Source organism: Thalassophryne amazonica, chromosome 14, assembly GCF_902500255.1.
Source record: "Thalassophryne amazonica chromosome 14, fThaAma1.1, whole genome shotgun sequence".
NCBI lineage: Eukaryota > Metazoa > Chordata > Actinopteri > Batrachoidiformes > Batrachoididae > Thalassophryne > Thalassophryne amazonica.
In genome coordinates this window covers 7,967,085-7,986,176 of record NC_047116.1, presented here as the reverse complement: position 1 = coordinate 7,986,176, position 19,092 = coordinate 7,967,085, and the positions used below count along the sequence as shown (strand labels likewise).

The 19,092-nt window shown below is 40.9% G+C and overlaps 1 pseudogene; it reads right to left on the bottom strand.

The window, feature by feature from the left end:
- Positions 1-323: 323 nt before the first annotated feature.
- On the bottom strand, positions 324-13,478 carry LOC117525313 (annotated as a pseudogene).
- Between the last annotated feature and the right edge of the window lie 5,614 nt (positions 13,479-19,092).

Genomic DNA, 19,092 nt, shown 5'->3' with positions numbered 1-19,092 from the left:
TAAATGTTAAAACGTTCAATGTAATCATGAATTCACTTTTTTGGAGAGAAAAAGTTTGTGATTTTTTTTAAGCTTCTTTCATTTTTAGACTAAATTCACATATATGAATTTAAGCATTATTTGTTTTAAACAAAACAAATCAGTTCTTTACGAATCCCTTCCCTTTTACTTGACAGAACAGCTTCTTAAAGTGTTTTGAAATTTCTTTCATTTTCAGTCCATATATAAGTGGATTAAACAGAGGATGACAGACAATAACTTGTAAAGACATTATTAAACAAACAATTTTTGGAATATTTGATTCCAGTCGGACCATAATAACATCAGTTATAATCATACATGAAAAGGTGATTAAAACCAGCAGGTGGGGGTAAACAGGTCTCTGCAGCTTTTTTCCTCACATCTGCACTACTTTGGTAACAGATTCTAAGAATCTTTGTGTATGTAAAAAGTATGAAGAGCACAGGTAAAATTTCAACATTGAACAAAACCCACAACACCATATAGAGTTAGTATTGTTGATCTCACACACCGGAGTTTTTGCACTGAATTATTACAAAAAATTCCTTTCAAAGTAAAGTCACAAAGCTTCCTGTTGGCACTCAGTGCAACTGCGATCAGAACATGACAAGCTGGCACAAGCCAAGCTGAAACCAGAGCAATAATGATGTTTGTTTTTGTCATAATGGTGTGATACTGCAGAGGTTTACATATAGACACAAACCTGTCATAAGCCATGGCTGCTAAGAGTAAAAACTCAGAACATCCTAAAGAGTAAAACAGAAAACACTGAGACACACAGCCTACATATGATATCATCTGTTTTTTCAGATAAAAATCAATTAAAAGCTTTGGGTAGAATGCAGTACTAAAAAGAACTGCATTCACTATAAAGCTGCAATGAAAATGTACATTGGCTCATGGAGGTCGTTATGAAGGTAGATCAGACAAACAATAGTAGAATTGCAGCAGATTATTAGAATATAAACTGCAAACAAGATCATAAAATAAAGATATCTGTATTTGTATAATTCCACATGACCACCAAGAGTTATATATGTCAGGTTTAGTTCCTTCATTTTTTAAAATATTCATTCATATGACCATGACTGGATTGTTTGTTTTAGCAATAGTTACCCATCATTCAACACATTTCATCTGTAGATTAGTAAGTGTAGCCTGTTGATAGAAAGATTTTTATAGAGCTTGTATCATCCTTTGTGGATCTAATTAAAGTCTTCACCAAGAGCAGCAAACGTAAACAACTTCAGCAAACTGTGGAGGCCTGGGGTCATGACACAGTGACATCCTGACCCCTGTGAGCCTTGAACTGCAACAACATAACAGTGAGTAATTTAGTCAACTACTTTGGAAAATATAAGAGAAACTGTCGGGTACACATTTACAATTGTTCCTCAAACCCAATAAATCAGGCCCATTTGAAATATATTAAAGGTTTAGGGCATACCCAAGCCTTTTAATTCACCACAGTTTTGGTTGTCACATGGAAAGAAGAATGATTACGTTTTTGATCATTATTCATAAGAATGTATTATTATTATTGGGCAGGGGTCATGTTCAAGCAGTTAAGTGTGGAAGCTTCCCAGGTCAAGGCTGCCCCTTCCTGTCCTTAATGTAACACAGAAGGGCATCAAATGTAAAACACATAGGTGTCAAACTGATTCCAGAAAGGGTCAAGATGGTGCAGGTTTTCTTTGGAACCACCAACTCCAGCAGGTGATTTCACTGAGTAACATCACTTGAGCAGATGGGATGAGTTCATCACTGAAATCACCTTGTGTAGTGGTGTACGAGGTCTGTCCATAAAGTATAGGTCCTTTTATTTTTTTGAAAAAAACTATATGGATTTCATTCATATGTTTTTACGTCAGACATGCTTGAACCCTCGTGCGCATGCGTGAGTTTTTCCACGCCTGTCGGTGACGTCATTCGCCTGTGAGCACTCCTTGTGGGAGGAGTCGTCCAGCCCCTCGTCGGAATTCCTTTGTCTGAGAAGTTGCTGAGAGACTGGCGCGTTGTTTGATCAAAATTTTTTCTAAACTGTGAGACACATCGAAGTGGACATGGTTCGAAAAATTAAGGTGGTTTTCAGTGAAACTTTTTAACGGCTGATGAGAGATTTTGAGGTGACACTGTCGCTTTTAAGGACTTCCCACGGTGCAAGACGTTGCGCAGCGCTCTCAGGCAGCGTCATCAGCCTGTTTCAAGCTGAAAACCTCCACATTTCAGGCTCTATTGATCCAGGACGTCGTGGAGAGAACAGAGAGTTTCAGAAGGAGTCGGTTTTCAGCATTTTATCCGGACATTCCACTGTTAAAGGAGATTTTTTTAATGAAAGACGTGCAGACGGGTCCGCGCGCCCCGCCACAGGAAAAACACCTCTGTTGGAAGCCTTAAGGACAAGTTGGAAGTTGGTTACTAGTGCAAGCTTTGCATTTTGTATCACCTGTGTAACTGGGTGATACAGCTTCATGATGAAGTGGTATAGTAGAAGACCTGAAAGTTTAGCTACAAATTGCCAGCAGGTACATCTGAGATGCAAGCCGAGATTTGATCTGTTTGGTGAAGGAATATCCTTCTAAGCTCTATTCCACTCTGAAGTGAGAGTGGTGATGCAAAATGCAAAATTTGCACTGTGCACAATTTCTCCAGTCACAGCCACATAAGCCTATAACTTCTTCTGGGTTGGATGGGTATCTTGGTGGATTCCTCGCTCTTCTTGCACAGTCAGTTTTGAGAACTGTCTACTCCATGCAGATTTACCATGGAGTGACATTCTGTTTGTATTTCATCGTAATGATGTAAATAAAGTCCAGGACATATTCACTGGCAGCTTTACCATCAGAGAGCCTCGTCCCACAAATGACAACAAAAGACTTCAAGTTGTGATTACTGTTGAAAGGGCCAATACACAGTATTAACACAGTTGTTTGACAATAAATGGATTCACCCTACATGACTCAGCCCAACCATGAGTGGTTATTCATATTCTCATATTCTCTTAAAATGGCCAAAAACCTAAAATTCTGCCATTGTATGTAAACTTTTGAGCACAGCTGTACATGCATCTATGTACAACCCCAATTCCAATGAAGTTGGGACGTTGTGTAAAATGTAAATACAAACCGAATACAATTATTTTAAAATTCTCTTCAACTATAGATTCAATTGAATACACCACAAAGACAAGATAGAGATAGAGAGAGATTGTAATTCACGTCGGCAGTAATGACACCCGGTTACGCCAATCGGAGGTCACTAAAATTAACATTAAATTGGTGTGTAACTTTGCAAAAACAATGTCGGACTCTGTAGTTTTCTCTGGGCCCTCCCCAATCAGACCGGGAGTGACATGTTTAGCCGCATGTTCTCCTTGAATTGCTGGCTGTCTGAGTGGTGTCCAAAAATGAGGTGGGCTTCATAGATAATTGGCAAGCTTCTGGGGAAACCTGGTCTTGTTAGGAGAGACGGCATCATCCCACTTTGGATGGAGCAGCTCTCATTCTAGAGATCTGGCCAATTTTCTTAAATCCTCCAACCGTGACTATCCAGGGTTGGGACCAGGAAGCAGAGTTGTAGTCTTACACACCTCTCTGCAGCTTCTCTCCCCCTGCCATCCCCTCATTACCCCATCCCCGTAGAGCCGGTGCCTGCTCCCAGACTACCAATAACCAGCAAAAATCTATTTAAGCATAAAAATTCAAAAAGAAAAAATAATATAGCACCTTCAACTGCACCACAGACTAAAACAGTTAAATGTGGTCTATTAAACATTAGGTCTCTCTCTTCTAAGTCCCTGTTGGTAAATGATATAATAATTGATCAACATATTGATTTATTCTGCCTAACAGAAAACCTGGTTACAGCAGGATGAATATGTTAGTTTAATGAGTCACACCCCCGAGTCACACTAACTGTCCAGAATGCTCGTAGCACGGGCCGGGGCGGAGGATTAGCAGCAATCTTCCATTCAGCTTATTAATTAATCAAAAACCCAGGACAGAGCTTTAATTCATTGAAAGCTTGTCTCTTAGTCTTGTCATCCAAATTGGAAGTCCCAAAAACCAGTTTTATTTGTTATTATCTATCGTCCACCTGGTCGTTACTGTGAGTTTCTCTGTGAATTTCAGACCTTTTGTCTGACTTAGTGCTTAGCTCAGATAAGATAATTATAGTGGGCGATTTTAACATCCACACAGATGCTGAGAATGACAGCTCACACTGCATTTAATCTATTATTAGACTCTATTGGCTTTGCTCAAAAAGTAAATGAGTTCCACCCACCACTTTAATCATATCTTAGATCTTGTTCTGACTTATGGTATGGAAATAGAAGACTTAACAGTATTCCCTGAAAACTCCCTTCTGTCTGATCATTTCTTAATAACATTTACATTTACTCTGATGGACTACCCAGTAGGGAATAAGTTTCATTACACTAGAAGTCTTTCAGAAAGCGCTGTAACTAGGTTTAAGGATATGATTCCTTCTTTATGTTCTCTAATGCCATATAACAACACAGTGCAGAGTAGCTACCTAAACTCTGTAAGGGAGATAGAGTATCTCGTCAATAGTTTTCATCCTCATTGAAGACAACTTTGGATGCTGTAGCTCCTCTGAAAAAGAGAGCTTTAAATCAGAAGTGTCTGACTCCGTGGTATAACTCACAAACTCGTAGCTTAAAGCGATAACCCGTAAGTTGGAGAGGAAATGGCGTCTCACTAATTTAGAAGATCTTCACTTAGCCTGGAAAAAGAGTCTGTTGCTCTATAAAAAAGCCCTCCGTAAAGCTAGGACATCTTTCTACTCATCACTAATTGAAGAAAATAAGAACAACCCAGGTTTCTTTTCAGCACTGTAGCCAGGCTGACAAAGAGTCAGAGCTCTATTGAGCTGAGTATTCCATTAACTTTAACTAGTAATGACTTCATGACTTTCTTTGCTAACAAAATTTTAACTATTAGAGAAAAATTACTCATAACCATCCCAAAGATGTATCGTTATCTTGGCTGCTTTCAGTGATGCTGGTATTTGGTTAGACTCTTTCTCTCCGATTGTTCTGTCTGAGTTATTTTCATTAGTTACTTCATCCAAACCATCAACATGTTTATTAGACCCCATTCCTACCAGGCTGCTCAAGGAAGCCCTACCATTATTTAATGCTTCGATCTTAAATATGATCAATCTATCTTTGTTAGTTGGCTATGTACCACAGGCTTTTAAGGTGGCAGTAATTAAACCATTACTTAAAAAGCCATCACTTGACCCAGCTATCTTAGCTAATTATAGGCCAATCTCCAACCTTCCTTTTCTCTCAAAAATTCTTGAAAGGGTAGTTGTAAAACAGCTAACTGATCATCTGCAGAGGAATGGTCTATTTGAAGAGTTTCAGTCAGGTTTTAGAATTCATCATAGTACAGAAACAGCATTAGTGAAGGTTACAAATGATCTTCTTATGGCCTCGGACAGTGGACTCATCTCTGTGCTTGTTCTGTTAGACCTCAGTGCTGCTTTTGATACTGTTGACCATAAAATTTTATTACAGAGATTAGAGCATGCCATAGGTATTAAAGGCACTGCGCTGCGGTGGTTTGAATCATATTTGTCTAATAGATTACAATTTGTTCATGTAAATGGGGAATCTTCTTCACAGACTAAAGTTAATTATGGAGTTCCACAAGGTTCTGTGCTAGGACCAATTTTATTCACTTTATATATGCTTCCCTTAGGCAGTATTATTAGACGGTGTTGCTTAAATTTTCATTGTTACGCAGATGATACCCAGCTTTATCTATCCATGAAGCCAGAGGACACACACACCAATTAGCTAAACTGCAGGATTGTCTTACAGACATAAAGACATGGATGACCTCTAATTTCCTGCTTTTAAACTCATAAAACTAAAGTTATTGTACTTGGCCCCAAATCTTAGAAACATGGTGTCTAACCAGATCCTTACTCTGGATGGCATTACCCTGACCTCTAGTAATACTGTGAGAAATCTTGGAGTCATTTTTGATCAGGATATGTCATTCAAAGCGCATATTAAACAAATATGTAGGACTGCTTTTTTGCATTTACGCAATATCTCTAAAATCAGAAAGGTCTTGTCTCAGAGTGATGCTGAAAAACTAATTCATGCATTTATTTCCTCTAGGCTGGACTATTGTAATTCATTATTATCAGGTTGTCCTAAAAGTTCCCTAAAAAGCCTTCAGTTAATTCAAAATGCTGCAGCTAGAGTACTGACGGGGACTAGAGGAGAGAGCATATCTCACCCATATTGGCCTCTCTTCATTGGCTTCCTGTTAATTCTAGAATAGAATTTAAAATTCTTCTTCTTACTTATAAGGTTTTGAATAATCAGGTCCCATCTTATCTTAGGGACCTCGTAGTACCATATCACCCCAAGAGCGCTTCGCTCTCAGACTGCAGGCTTACTTGTAGTTCCTAGGGTTTGTAAGAGTAGAATGGGAGGCAGAGCCTTCAGCTTTCAGGCTCCTCTCCTGTGGAACCAGCTCCCAATTCAGATCAGGGAGACAGACACCCTCTCTACTTTAAGATTAGGCTTAAAACTTTCCTTTTTGCTAAAGCTTATAGTTAGGGCTGGATCAGGTGACCCTGAACCATCCCTTAGTTATGCTGCTATAGACTTAGACTGCTGGGGGGTTCCCATGATGCACTGTTTCTTTCTCTTTTTGCTCTGTATGCACCACTCTGCATTTAATCATTAGTGATCGATCTCTGCTCCCCTCCACAGCATGTCTTTTTCCTGGTTCTCTCCCTCAGCCCCAACCAGTCCCAGCAGAAGACTGCCCCTCCCTGAGCCTGGTTCTGCTGGAGGTTTCTTCCTGTTAAAAGGGAGTTTTTCCTTCCCACTGTAGCCAAGTGCTTGCTCACAGGGGGTCGTTTTGACCGTTGGGGTTTTACATAATTATTTATGGCCTTGCCTTACATTATAAAGCGCCTTGGGGCAACTGTTTGTTGTGATTTGGCGCTATATAAAAAAAATTGATTGATTGATTGATACACCACAAAGATAGAGTCAGAGCTTTATTGAGCCGAGTATTCCTTTAACTTTAACTAGTAATGACTTCATGACTTTCTTTGCTAATAAAATTTTAACTATTAGAGAAAAAATTACTCATAACCATCCCAAAGACATATCGTTATCTTTGGCTGCTTTCAGTAATGCTGGTATTTGGTTAGACTCTTTCTCTCGATTGTTCTGTCTGAGTTATTTTCATTACTTACTTCCTCCAAACCATCAACATGTCTTTTAGACCCCATTCCTACCAGGCTGCTCAAGGAAGCCCTACCATTTTAATGCTTCGATCTTAAATATGATCAATTTGTCTTTATTTTGGCTATGTACCACAGGCTTTTAAGGTGGCAGTAATTAAACCATTACTTAAAAAGCCATCACTTGACCCAGCTATCTTAGCTAATTATAGGCCAATCTCCAACCTTCCTTTTCTCTCAAAAATTCTTGAAAGGGTAGTTGTAAAACAGCTAACTGATCATCTGCAGAGGATGGTCTATTTGAAGAGTTTCAGTCAGGGTTTAGAATTCATCATACTACAGAAACAGCATTAGTGAAGGTTACAAATGATCTTCTTATGGACTCAGACAGTGGACTCATCTCTGTGCTTGTCCTGTTAAACCTCAGTGCAGCTTTTGATACTGTTGACCATAAAATTTTATTACAGAGATTAGAGCATGCCATAGGTATTAAAGGCACTGCGCTGCAGTGGTGTGAATCATATTTATCTAATAGATTACAATTTGTTCATGTAAATGGGGAGTCTTCTTCACAAACTAAAGTTAATTATGGAGTTCCACAAGGTTCTGTGCTAGGACCAATTTTATTCACTTTATACATGCTTCCCTTAGGCAGTATTATTAGGAAACATTGCTTAAATTTTCATTGTTACGCAGATGATACCCAGCTTTATCTATCCATGAAGCCAGAGGACACCACCAATTAGTTAAACTGCAGGAATGTCTTACAGACATAAAGACATGGATGACCTCTAATTTCCTGCATTTAAATTCAGATAAAACTGAAGTTATTGTACTTGGCCCCACAAATCTTAGAAACATGGTGTCTAACCAGATCCTTACTCTGGATGGCATTACCCTGACCTCTAGTAATACTGTGAGAAATCTTGGAGTCATTTTTGATCAGGATATGTCCTTCAGTGCGCATATTAAGCAAATATGTAGGACTGCTTTTTTGTATTTGTGCAATATCTCTAAAATTAGAAAGGTCTTGTCTCAGAGTGATGCTGAAAAACTAATTCATGCATTTATTTCCTCTAGGCTGGACTATTGTAATTCATTATTATCAGGTTGTCCTAAAAGTTCCCTGAAAGGCCTTCAGTTAATTCAAAATGCTGCAGCTAGAGTACTGACGGGGACTAGAAGAGAGCATATTTCGGATCAGGGAGACAGACACCCTCTCTACTTTTAAGATTAGGCTTAAAACTTTCCTTTTTGCTAAATCTTATAGTTAGGGCTGGATCAGGTGACCCTGAACCATCCCTTAGTTATGCTGCTATAGACTTAGACTGCTGGGGGGTTCCCATGATGCACTGAGTGTTTCTTTCTCTTTTGCTCTGTATGCACCACTCTGCATTTAATCATTAGTGATTGATCTCTGCTCTCTTCCACAGCATGTCTTTTTCCTGATTCTCTCCCCTCAGCCCCAACCAGTCCCATCAGAAGACTGCCCCTCCCTGAGCCTGGATCTGCTGGAGGTTTCTTCCTGTTAAAGGGAGTTTTCCTTCCCACTGTCGCCAAGTGCTTGCTCACAGGGGGTCGTTTTGACCGTTGGGGTTTTTCTGTAATTATTGTATGGCTTTTGCCTTACAATATAAAGCGCCTTGGGGCAACTGTTTATTGTGAATTGGCGCTATATAAATAAAATTGATTTGATTTGATATTTAATGTTCAAACTGATGAACTTGTTTTTGTGCAAATATTTGCTCATTTTGAAATGGATGCCTGCAGCATGTTTCAAAAAGCTGGGACAGTGGTATGTTTACCACTGTGTTACATCACCTTTCCTTTTAACAACACTCAATAAGCGTTTGGGAACAGAGGACACTAATTGTTGAAGCTTTGTAGGTGGAATGTTACAACCACGTGCAGAATGTGGCTTGGCATTGTCTTGCTGAAATAAGCAGGGACGTCCCTGAAAAAGACGTTGCTTGGATGGCAGCATGTGTTGCTCCAAAACCTGAATGTATCTTTCAGCATTGATGGTGCCATCACAGATGTGTAAGTTGCCCATGCCATGGGCACTAACACATCACAGATGGTACCATCACAGATGCTGGCTTTTGAACTTTGAGCTGGGAACAATCTGGATTGTCTTTTCCTCTTTTGTCCGGAGGACACGACTTGGTTTTTGGCCTTGCCGCTTACATGTAGAAAGTTCTCCAGATTCTCTGAATCTTCTGATTATATTATGGGCTGTAGATGATGGAATGCGGCAGTGATCACCTTCTGCATGCACTTACTATTTATAACAATATGAGTGACAATCCAGTACTTCTTTACATGTAGAAACAGGTAGATGATTCACATGATTATATAACAGATCGTCTGGAAGGCAAAATTTCCATTGTGTATCACCAGCAGCTGCACCTGGTGGAAATTCCAGGGGTGGGCAACGAGGGCCGAGATGCTGCAGATTTTCCTTGCAACCAATCAAATCAGCAGGTGGGTTGCTGATCAGCTTCTCCTCTGATCAGAAACACCTGATCATCAATGAAATCACCTGCTGAGGTGATTGGTAGTAAGGAAAACCTGCAGTGTCTCGGCCCTTCATGGCACATGATTGCCCACCCATGAAATAACCGCATATTGGGAGTCAATGCGCAACGTTGTATAGTAGATGAAAATGAGGAATTTTGTTTATTTTTTATTTCTTGCAAGACATTTTCATCTTTTTATTTGTCAACAGCAATGCACATTTACACAGTTTTAGTCAGTGTTTTTAGAACATTGGTTCTGTCTCTTCATCGTCTCGTCTTAGTCATGGGGAAAAAGGGTTGTGGACAAACATATTTCATCTCATTTCGTCTGATGAAATTAACAGTAGTCTACATATAGGGTCCCACAACTGACAGTGCATGTCACAGCACAAACCAAGCATGATGCCAAAGGAATTGTCTGGAGACCTCCGAGGATTGTCTTGAGGCACAAATCTGGGGAAGGGTACAGAAACATTTCTGGTCCTTTGAAGGTCCCAGTGAGCACAGTGTCCTCCACCATCATTTATGAAAAGTTCAGATCCACCAGGACTTTTCCTAGAGCTGGCCGCCTGTCTAAACTGAGCATTCGGGGGAGAAGGGCCATAGCCAGGGAAGTGACCAAGAACCCATTGGTCACTCTGTCAGAGCTCCAGCATTTCTCTGTCTAGAGAGGAGAACCTTCCAGAAGGACAACCATCTCTGCAGCAATCCACCAATCAGGCCTGTATGGTAGAGTGGCCAGACGGAAACCACTCCTTAGTAAAGGCACATGGCAGCCCACCTGGAGTTTCCCAAAAGGCACCTAAAGGATTCTCAGTCCATCAGAAACAAAATTCTGTTCTGATGAGACAAAGTTTGAGCTCTTTGGTGTGAATGTCAGATGTCATGTTTGGAGGAAACCAGGCACCATCCCTACAGTGAAGAATGGTGGTGGCAGCATCATGCTGTGCGGGTGATATTCTGCGGAAGGAACTGGGAGACTAGTCAGGTTTGATGGAAAGATGAATGCAGCAATGTACAGACACATTCTGGATGAAAACCTGCTCCAGATTGTTCTTGACCTCAGACTGGGACGACTGTCTGACATAGACCCTACACACAGCCAAGATATCAAAGGAGTGTCTTCAGGACAACTCTGTGAATGTCCTTGAGTGGCCCAGCCAGAGCCCAGACCTGAATCGGATTAAACATCTCTGGAGAGATCTGAAATGGCTGTGCACTGATGCTCCCCATCCAACTTGATGGAGCTTGAGAAGTGCTGCAAAGGGGAATGGACAAACTCCCCAAAGATAAGTGCGCCAAGCTTGTTGCATCATATTCAAAAGACTTGAGGCTTTAATAGCTGCATTCTAAGATCCATGGGGTGCTGCGGTAGGTTGGTTGTGCTCATGTGCGGCTTTTGCGATGCCCAGATTTAAAAACTGACCCGGTCAGTTTTTGGCTATGGGACATTTCTGCCAGTGAAATCTTAAATTTGATGAATCTTTCGAGACTTAGATTGTAGACATGCTTGTGTATAACTGTTGGGCATCTGACTGCAAGTCGGACACAAGGGGAAAAAAAAAAGAAACACTCAACAAGAAAATAAACCTCCGTAAGCACAGATGGCTTCAAGGTGTTACATTTCACCCATTTCCACAAAAAACTCAAAGCTAAATTCAGATGTGTCATCGGGGCAACAAACAGAGCCAACTTGCATGCAAATGCCCTGTCATTGCTCTATGTCGTTAACATACCTGTTTATCGTCCTCTTGCCAGCAGGCCAATCTCATCTGCTGTCTTTGACAAATCTAACAGCTCCCTGCTTTCTGTATCCCATCGTTGAAATGTTCCTATCTTTTAAATATTCCCTGATTTTACACATCCGTTTCCCACCTATGGTGTTATTTTTACTCCCTAAAAATAGATTCAAAATGGCATTGCAGTTTGTTTGTGCCGAGCCACACTTGTTGCTAGGTTGGTGGTGCATGCACACAAGTGACCTACTGCAGCGCCCATATATATTGAATGTGGCTATGGCTGCCAAAGGTGCATCAATAAAGCATTAAACAAATGGTGTGAATACTTGTGTATGTGTGATTTCTTTGCTGTTTTATTTTTTACTAGATTTGCAAAAAAAAAGTTTTTTATGTTGTCACTATAGGCTGTTGTGAGCAGAATTTTGAGGGGAAAAATGAATTCACTCTATTTTGGAATAAGGGTTTAACATAAAATGTGGAAAAAGTAAAATGTTGTGAATACTTTACAGATGTGCGGTATGTACGTATGTATGTATACATGTGTGTGCAGGGTTTTCCACAGAAAGTTTTATTGTATCTGTAATGTCAACTATCACCCGAAGCGACGTGCACCACTTCCATTCAGGGTCCTATCCGACTTCATGTTCTGAAGTCCTAAGACAAAATGAAAATCTTTTAGTACTCTTTCTGGTCTGACTCTGTGCTGAATTGTCTCACCTTATCTTCAACCGCTTCACTGTGATCCGGTCGCTGGGGCCACAGCTCCAGTAGGGGTCCCCAGACTTCCCTTTCTGATGTGCCGCATTGCCCACCTCTTACTGGGGGATCCCAAGGAGTTCCCAGGCCAGTATGGAGATATAATCTCTCCACCTAGTCCTGGGTCTTCCCATGGTCTCCTCCCAGATGGATGTGCCTGTAACACTTCCGTACGGAGGTACCCAGGGGGCATTCTTACCAGATTCCCGAACCACCTCAGCTGGCTCCTTTCAATGCGAAGGAGCAGCGGTTCAACTCTGAGCTCCTCACAGATGACTGAGCTTCTCTACACTTGGGTGAAGAGAGGGGCAGAGCTGTCAACTGATCACCGTCTGGTGCTGAATTAGATCAGAGTGTGGGGGAGGACTTTGGACAGACCTGGTAAGCCCAAACAGATAGTGTGGTTGAACTGAGAATGTCCAGAGGAGTCCACTGTTCAACAGATCTTCAACTCACACCTCCGGCGGAGCTTTTCTAGCATCCCTGTGGAGTTTGGGGACATTGAACCTGAATGGGCAATGTTCAAAGCTTCCATGCATTGGGGAGCTGTGGCCTGAAGGTCTTAGGTTCCTCAAGGAGCAGCAACCCTCGAACACCATGGTGAACACCGGTGGTCAGGGAAGCCGTCCAACTTTTGAAGGAATCCTTCCGGGATATGTTGTCTCTCAGGACTCCGGAGGCAGTTACAAGGTACTGACAGGCCTGAAGGGCTACAGCCTCTGTAGTGGGGGATGCAAAGCCACAGGTGTGGGAGGAGTTTGGAGCAACTATGGAGAAGGACTTTTGCTTGGCACCACGGTGCTTCTGCCGGAGTGTGAGGCACCACATAAGGAGAAAACGGGGACACATCCAAGCTGTCTATAGTCTCTAGTAAGGATGGGATTCTGTTGACCTTAACTGAGGATGTAATCCGCCGCTGGAAGGAACACTTTGAAGAACTCCTGCATCAGACCGGAACACCCGCTATAGTAGGAGCAGAGCTGGCAGCTGATGGAGGATTATCATTAATTTCCCTGGTGGAAGTCACTGAGGTAGTGAAACAACTCTGCAGCGGCAAGGCCTCAGAGGTTGATGAGATCTGTCCAGAAATTCTGAAGGCTTTGGGTGTGGAGGGACTGTCTTGGATGAGACGTCTCTTCAACGTTGCTTTGCGGTCTGGGACGGTGCCTAAGGAGTTGCAAATTGGAGTGGTGCTCCCCATATTTTAAAAATGGGACCAGAGAGTGTGTGCGAATTACAGGGGTATTACACTACTCGTCCTCCCTGTTAAAGTCTACTCCAGGGTGCTGGAGTCAATAGTCAAACCTCTGATTGAAGATAAACAATGTGGTTTCCATCCTGGTTGTGGAACAACTAACCAGCTCTTCACTGTCACAAGGATCCTGGAGAGTTCCTGGGAGTATGCCTATCCAGTCTACATGTGTTTTGTGGACGTGGAAAAGGTGTATGATCAGGTACCCCTGGAGATGCTGTTGGAGGTCCTCCGGGAGTATGGAGTGAGGGGGTCCATTCTCAGGGCCATCCAATCTGTTGTGTCACAAAGCCAGAGCTGTGTTTGGGTGCTTGGCAGTAAGTCGGGCTCGTTTCCAGTGGGGGTGACAAGGCACGACCACACCACCGTGACAAGGTGCAGCCCTGGCCTCCGATATCGGTGCGCCTTGTCACCAATCTTGTTTGTGATATTATGGACAGGATATTGCGGCATAGTCAGGGAGGAGGGTTTCCAGTTTGGTGAGCTCAGGGTCTTATCATTGCTTTTTGCAGATGATGTGTTCCTGTTGGCTTCATTGGCCGGCGACCTCCAACACTCACTGGATTGAGGATCAGCACCTCTAAATCTGAGGCCATGGTTCTCAACAGGAAACCGATGGATTCCCCACTCCGGGTAGGGAATACGGACTTGCCCCAAGTGTAGGACTTCAAGTACCTTGGTGTCTTGTTCACGAGTGAGATGACAATGAAGCACGAGATTGGCCGGAGAATCGGTGCAGCAGGTGCAGTGGTTCCCCAAAAAGTGAAACTTCGGATTTACAGAGGCTGGACAGAGAGACAGGAGGCGACACACTGCAACCTGAAATGCTTAATTTTTTCAGAGTCTGTCTGATTTTGGATTTTAATGTGTGGTGATGCTGCTGTTTATGTTTCTTGACACGCTGAATGTCTACATTACTCTATTTTTTTTTACAGGCTGGACACAATTTCTTATATTGGACATAAGTTGGAATACATTATTTTCAGGAGATGATAGGCTTTCTATAACATGCCACAATCGTGAGTGAACTTTGTGAGTAGCTCAGCAACTACTGGCTGGCGGTTGCACACGTGATTACTCTTTGGTGAAATGGACTTGGAAATCTGTGTTTTTTAATGTTCATCTCAGTGGAGCTGATATTTTTAATTTTACTTTGAGAGTCTGTCTTGACGTGAGACATTTCTGTAACAGAGCAGCACACACTGTGTCACGCACCGCACCATACATGCGGACTTCTCTGCTGTTTTTCTGACTGTCTGTATGACACACAGCCTGCTCTCTGATCTGTCTGTTCACATAGATGTATTTATATTTTAGTTACATCTATGAGAACACTTAGTGTGCACAAAACTGAGCGTCTGCTAAACTGTTAACAGGCATCATTCATGATTAATGGATGTGCACGATCACTGTTTTCACACAGTGGAAAGTGGCTGGAAGTTTCTCACAGTAGATACTGGCTTCTGTTTTATACCGTGACTACATCAAAATGAGCAGTTATCACTTAACAAGTAATCATAACAACATCACACTGGAAACTTTGTAACTAATCTTTGTTTTTAACATTTGCAGCTACATTCCATTCAAGCACACACTGGGTCGTTTTCAGTTCGATTTAATTCAATTCAGTACACCCCCGGACGGGAGGGGTGGCGTGAGCGGTGAGCGGGATGGGGTGTGTGATGGGGCAGGAGGGGAGGTTGGGGGGAGGTGGAGCATGCTTTCAGTCTTTGTCCATGTATGAGTCAGTATCTGTCCTTGTGTTTGGAGTTCAAGAGATAAGGAGGCAGCCACTATTCCCCAAGGCCATAGAGATTCTTCTGGAGGTAACAATGGGGTATTTTGTCCTTCAAATGCTGATAAGCCTGCCGTGTTTGTGTTTGAGCATTGAAAACACTTTTACAGCTTCACATGAACAAACCAGATCCAAATTTATGAATTATTCCCGGTCTCTGAAATTTTTTACCTTCCCCTGCAAGGTGCGCATTTTCTCCAAGATGTTATCCAATTTGCGTCTGATTTCAAGGGTCAACGCAGTCTGAGAATGCATCACCTTGCCAAACTCATTAATCATGACGGACAATGAGGGGTCGTGGTTTGGCGGCAGCCATCTTGCCAATTTTCCGGTAGGTCAGGGCAGCACATAAGCCAATAAGTACCAGCCCTCTTACTATGAAACCAAATATGAATAAATCCTCCATGTCCTCCACAGAGAATGTCGCAAAGCATGTGAAACGCCACGTCTCCCAGGTGTCGAGAACATAGCCCACAGGGTAGATTCCATCTGGGCACGCAGGGTCCCCCGGCCCTGATCTTCATGTAGAAAAAATGGTGTCAATAGCATTCAGCATTGTTCCAAGTCATATTCTGTTATTGAAACATTCTCATTGACAGTTCAAATGAAAGCTTGAATCTAGGAAATCCCTCACTAATTAACTGATTTCTTCTGCTCAAAATGATGTTAATCAGTGAAATCATCTGGTGGAGTGAGTGGTTGCAAAGAAAGCCTGCACCCTCTTGGCTCTTTCTGGAATCAGTTCGAGATCTCTGATCTAGGATCATTTAAATATGTGCTTGTTTTGAGATTTTTTTGTATCATTAGATACAAAATTAATTTCTGGGGCTTGGCGTGCCCTAGACACTGGCTTGTGGAGGTTGCGCCCCCCAGACTTCCTGCACATTTTCCTCTGATTTCACAATTTTCATTTCACAGACTTGTAAAAGAGCAGGTTTGACAATCAAATCAGTCCAGGTTCAGCTCTTTTTCAAACAAGAATTAGGTAGGGTGACCAAACATCCTGTTTTTCCAGGACATGTCCTGTTTGCAGGTCCTATTGTTTTTAGAAAGTGCTGAAAATGTCCTGGTTTTCATTGTTTTTCATCTTTGAGCATGTTTGCGTAAACTTCGAGTATCCTTTGAGTATCTTATTGCCGGGCCGAGTGTCCTGGTTTTCTGTAATCAATATATGATCACCCTACAATTATGGGTTATATTGTGTTGTTTTGTTTTGTTTTTAAAAGTATTGCATTCCTACTTGAAAATGTTGGGAAAAAAAAACTAAACTGTCAACATGACAGAAAAACTCTGCCTGTTTCACTGGATTAAAGGTACAGTGTGTCATTTTTGAAGGAGAGAGCAAATGCTGTTCATCAAATATTAATGTTTTTAACCTTTTCAACGTTACTTATTTTATTAACTTAGACTTTGACAGAAACATGCAAAAAAGAACTTTGATATTACAAATATGACAACATAAATGTAATTTTTTGTCTATTATTCTTGCTTTCAATGCATCTTAAACCACTCAAAATGAGTTAAAATAGGGCTTGACAATAATGTTTTAGAGCTATAAAACCCTATAGCTTATCACCTGTAGCACTGGGTATCTATCAAAAATTTTCAATACTGTGACCAATACCGATTCCTTTACTTTGATACCAGTTCCTGAACGATACTTTTTTCTGTACCAATTTTATTTTATAATTTTATTATCAACAACATTTTATTGAGTAAATAAATATGAAATTTGTTACTGGATCCTTGATCTCTGGACTTAGATAAAGTCTACATGGTGGATCCTTGATCTCTGGACATACAGTCATTTGCAAAAGTTTAATGCCACCCATGCAAACTGGAGTTTTCCTCCACAAAATGGACCAATATATTATTACAACAAACAAAATTATTTTGGAAATCATTTTTTTAATTGAAATTCACCATGACCTGTACAGTTTTCTTTCGTATGGAGTGAAAATGGTCCATTCCTTTAGTATTTAGTGTGTCTGCCTTTGCTTTGGAGCACGACTTGGATGTGGGGAGGCATGCTGTGTATCAGGGAAGCATAATATTGTGGAGTCATTTCCTTCATCCAAACCTCCTTAATTGCTGTCCTCAATGCCTCAGCATTAGCTGGCTGCTTTTCTGCAACCTTATCTTTCATGCAGGTCCAAAGATTTTCTATAGGATTAAGATCCGGGCTGTTGCCTGGCCATTCCAATGTCTGCACTGCATTTTTTCTGAGGATGTCTGAAATGATCTTGGATCTGTGGCAAGGTGCACCATCATGCATGAAAATTTGAGTCTGACACACTTGTTGGGAAAAACCCAACAAGAGAAATCACACACAGACAAAACAAACCAAAACCTAACTAGGCAGAATAAAACAGAGGTCGCATGACACAAAAAGTCCAGATCATGACAATCTGGGTCTATTTGAAGTCAAGCTGCAGCAAAAAAGTGTTAGAAGAATTGATTAATTGAGAAGATAACTGACTGATTAATTGTTGAGACACTTGGCCTGTGACATGTCAAAATGATGAGGAATGTTGACCCATGTTTCCCAGAACCCAAGATGATGCCTTCAAGTGTCTTGTTTTGTCCACAATCTACAGTTGGTCAGTTTAATGCCATATGGGAGTCAAGAAAGTAGGAAAATTATTCAGAACGTATGCACTTTTTAGACAGCTGAAATCACAGAATCTGGATCTTCAAAAAACTCAAAACAATTAATTGGATTCCAAAATAATTGTCTGTGGTGTGTTTCTCTGCACATAAAGAACCCAGTGAATGGAAAAGGCCAAAGAATTGTGCACGGGAGCTGTTTGCCTGGTGGTTGGTTGCTATCCAGGACCAAAACTAGTTCCACAGTGTGGTTGATGTTGCCTGGGTCATTACACTCTTTATACTTTGGAGATGGAAACAAATCACAATATTTATGATCTTTGCATTTTGTCAGTGTTTGCTCTTGAAGAGTAATTGCTTATATTTACATATGCATGGTGCACCTAAAAAAAATTATGAAATATTGTGAATATGCCGAAAAACTTGACTTTTTTTTGCCTGGTATTTCAGAGAGTGAAACTTTACATTTTCTTGTTCAGTACATAGAAACTAAAATGTTTCAATCATTTTATTTATTAAAATTTTGATAAGTACAGCCTACAGCTCCAAAAAATAGAACATCCATATGTCAAAATATACAATATTTCAGAAGATCCCTTTAGAAAATATTTATCATCCAGAAGTATCTCACTTCTGAAAAGTATGTTCATTTTTGCTGTCTGTATTTGGTGGGTGGCTCCTTTTTTGAAGGAATTCCTGCATCAGTGTGGAGTGGAGGTGATCATCCTCTGGCACTGCTTAGGTTTTCTGGAAGTCCAGGTTGTACTGAAACTAGAATATGTCAAATTTTCACTCTCTGGAATACCTGTCCAAAAAAAAAAATATATTATATATTGAACTTTTTCACAATTTCACATTTTTTAACACACACCTGTGTTGGTATTGGTTTGGTCAGTATAGTACATGCATTTTTTTTGTTAAATATATTTGCGTCTGCTGTTGTGTCGTCATCCCAAAACACAAAATAACATGTTAATTGATTAAATTTGTTATTTAGTTCAGTTTGGTTTTTACGTGAACAACCTTTGTGGTGTTTTTGAAATTTCTTTAAAATGTGTCAGACATAAATTCACATAAATTCAATCTATGCATATTATTTCAGACCAAAATAAATATTATCATTGCAGGTGACTTTAAACATGAGCTAAACCTGTTGATATG